We start from the raw sequence: 3,953 nt of genomic DNA on the forward strand, positions 1-3,953 counted from the left end.
GAAGCCAAAGCCAGGAATGGATTTGAAAAGAGGAGAAATCTCAATCTTTCCTTTATGACCTGTTCTCTGTTTATAGTTTGTTCCTGGCTTTGGCTTCAAAAATCTGTCAGATAAATCTCTCTGTGTAAAGGCACCCTAAGAGGTGCCTTTCAGCAAATACAGCAGATATGTGGCTGTCGCTTGACAGGTACAGGAATCTAATACATAATAATAATGCGCTCCATTAAAGTCAATAGGAAAGTGGATGGTAATGCACACAAGTCCATAATTGATTTAAACCGTCCAAATAATTAACATGTTTATTACCTTTTATATGGGACTACTGAATTTTATGTAATTCCATTACGTGGCAATTTTAATGTGTGTATGGCAATCCCTCCCCTACCCCCCAAAAAAGACAAGCACATTCCTTACATGTCTGAATACCTCTAATATTAAATGATTATCTTATCTTAAAGTGACTGTCACCCCCTTTTTGAATTCTGACATCTTTACATAGGTATAAAGGGTAAACTTAGCGGTTTTCATACCTTATTTTATATCATACGTCATGGTGCTTGTTCAAGTAAAAAGTCATCTTTTATCAACTGCAGCCCACTTCAACCGCCCACTTAGCACAATCTGCAGTTGATAAAAGATGACTTTTTACTTGAACAAGCACCATGAAGTATGATTTAAAATATAAACCAAAAAAGAAAAAAGGGCTGGACACATCATGTAAGTGCACACCACAAATGTAAAGTATCAAAAAATATGAGTTTTATTAAACAATTAATCAAACACCAGACACATGGTTAAAAACATCTAAAAAGTTCCATTTGAGGAACACAATAATGATCAAGGTAGACCCACATACACAAATAAAGAGTGGGTCAATACCCTACAGGGGGCTAAATGCACATAATAGTGCAACCATGGTTGCACTATTATGTGCATTTAGCCCCCTGTAGGGTATTGACCCACTCTTTATTTGTGTATGTGGGTCTACCTTGATCATTATTGTGTTCCTCAAATGGAACTTTTTAGATGTTTTTAACCATGTGTCTGGTGTTTGATTAATTGTTTAATAAAACTCATATTTTTTGATACTTTACATTTGTGGTGTGCACTTACATGATGTGTCCAGCCCTTTTTTCTTTTTTGGTTTGCATTTGATTTACTCTGGACATATAGTAGCACCCCTTTGCTGACATTTTGGGTAGAGCCTCCAAATTTGTTTGTTCGGTATGATTTAAAATATAGTATGAAAACCGCTAAATTTACCCTTAATACCTACTGTATGTAGAGATGTCAGAATCCAAAAAGGAGGTGACAGTGTCACTTTAACTAATCAGAGCCGGCCTTTGGGGTGTGTGACCTGTGCACTTGCACAGGGCGCCTCACTACCTGACAGCTAGGGGGCGCCTCGGCAGACAGCTGCACTACGTAACTAGAAATAGAATATAGATGTGCTGCCTGTCTTCAGGAGCACCCCCCAGCTGGCCGCCCGCTCTTTCCCAGGCAGACAGGCATCACATATAACTACTATTTTTTAGTTATGGTCCTTTTACACTGTACGATTTATCGTTCAAATTTGCACGATAATGATCGAATTCAAACGATAATCGTACGAGTTAATGCAGCGAACGATCAAACGACGAGCGAGAAATCGTTCATTTTCATCGTTCATCGAACATTTCAACATGTTCTCAAATTATCGTTGGTCGTTCGCAAAAAATTTGCAGATCATTCCGTGTAAACAGTCGTGCACCGATTTAACCTTTGTGTGAGATAGGCTTAAGCAATCGCAAAACGATCGCATTACGATTTTTCCGTACGATGTATCGTTCCGTCTAAACGCCGATCGTTATAAAAAAACATTGTTTATTCAAAATCATTAATCGTGCGATCGGGGGAATTATCGCTCCATGGGAAAGTACCATTAGGTAGTGCAGCTCTCAGGGGTTGAAGTGTGTGAGGGGAGAGACCTAGGCTGCAGCTGCCCATGGTCACACACTGTTTGGTATTGTCTAATGCTTTACCTGTCCGATCTATGTATAGTCTGCACAGACAGTAGTAATACACATCATCCTGCAGCTACTCAGCGCATGTACTGTAGTGATGTGTATTACTACTACCAAACAGTCTCGCTGTACATAAATCGGACAGGCAATATATAGGCTGCTCCTTTGAATCACCCTGGCCGTTCCCCAGGCCCACTGCACACTGGCTGCACCTGTATATAGTGCTGTGCAGTGTCCCCCGAGGTAAGCAGCTCACATGGCTGCTACAAGTTAAAATGAAGTGCAAACCCAGCACAGAAACTATTTGTAGGGACAATGGATCGGGTAATGACCTGCTGCTCTGTCTGTAGCAGCCACCACATCCCCTATGTCTCATGCATTGCCTGAACCCACTTGTGCCAGCGGCATACAGCAGAATATACCCCCAGGGTGATAGTTGTTTGGGGGGCTGGGGGTGGTAGTTGCTTGGGTCGCTGGGGGTGGCAGTTGTGTAAGGAGCTGGGGAGGAAGTTGTGTGGGGGGCTGGGGGTAGTAGTTGTTTGAGTGGCTTGGGGGGGAGTTGTGTGAATGGCGGAGGGCTAGTTGTGTGTATGAGGGAGGGGTAGTTGCATGTATGGCTGGGGCTTTCCTGAACCACTGTATACAGCTCCTGCAGCAGCTGCGGCACGTACCGGCTGCAGCAGTAGCTGTATAACCGAAAACAAAAAGCACTTTAATCCCCTGGGAGTGTGACAGGCAGCAACAGGGAAGTAGTCATCAGGGCGGCTCCCTGCTCGTGTCTAGTCACCGCGCTCTACCTGTCAGCGCGCTCCGAGGGATGATTGATTGGCAGAAAGGCCATTAATGGACCTCTCTGCCTGCCATTCATCCCCTTCTAGCGCGCTGACAGGTAGAACACGGTGATTAGACAGGGAGCCGCCCAGTTGACTACTTCCCCGCTGCTGCCTGTAACACTCCCAGGGGATTAAAGTGCTTTTTAACAGTTATACAGCTGCGGCCAGTTCATGCCGCGGCTGCTGCATACAGCAGTTCGCGCCCAAAAAAAGGTTTTGCACAGGCCCCATTTACCCTAAGGCTGGCCCTGCCTCTAATTGCATGTGCACACTACGGAATTGGGGTGGAAATTTCAAACTGAGTCTGCCCGGTGGTCTCCGCTTGATGTTTTTCCTGTCCCATAGCCTCAATGATATTCTGAATCTCAATCTGATGTGTGCCCAAAGAATTGACATGTCAATTCTTTGGGCAGATTGTGGATTGACCTTCAGAATATCAGTGGGGTCTATGGGACAAGCAGAACTTCAAGCGGAGATTGCTGGGCGGACAAAGGGTGGGTTCACACTGAGGAATAGGTGAGGAATTGAAGAGGAATCCGCTTTTATTTCAGCTTGAAATTCCTCCCGTAAAATATAAACAGAGCACACTGCAGAATTTTCTGCCACAGATCCGCTTTTCGTCCAAAGAAGTGACATGTCAATTCTTTGGGCAGATTCTGCTAGAAGAAGTCAATAGAGGCTTAAAGGGGTAACCCAGTGCTACAAAAACATGGCCACTTTTCCCCTACTGTTGTCTTCAGATTGGGTAGGGTTTTGAAACTCAGTTCCATTGAAGTAAATGGAGCTTAATTGCAAACCTCACCTGAACTGGAGACAACAGTAGGGGGAAAAGTGGCCATATTTTTGTAGCGCTGGATAACCCCTTTAAATTCTGCTCGAACTCCGCTCGTATTTCTTTTACATTCTGCCAGAGCTGAATAGGCAAGGAATTTCAAGCAGAAAACTTTCCTCAACAATTCCTCAGTGTGAACCCACCCTCAGGTTAAAATTTCCATAGTGCACACACACCCTAATAGTTCCTTGAGCACTCGCTTTCTCACATGGTGTTTCTTCTGGAATGTTGTGTGATTTTTCTCTCTTGGAATTCTGCGTAATTGTGGACATGAATAGGATCAGA

Source organism: Dendropsophus ebraccatus, chromosome 5, assembly GCF_027789765.1.
Source record: "Dendropsophus ebraccatus isolate aDenEbr1 chromosome 5, aDenEbr1.pat, whole genome shotgun sequence".
Taxonomy (NCBI): domain Eukaryota; kingdom Metazoa; phylum Chordata; class Amphibia; order Anura; family Hylidae; genus Dendropsophus; species Dendropsophus ebraccatus.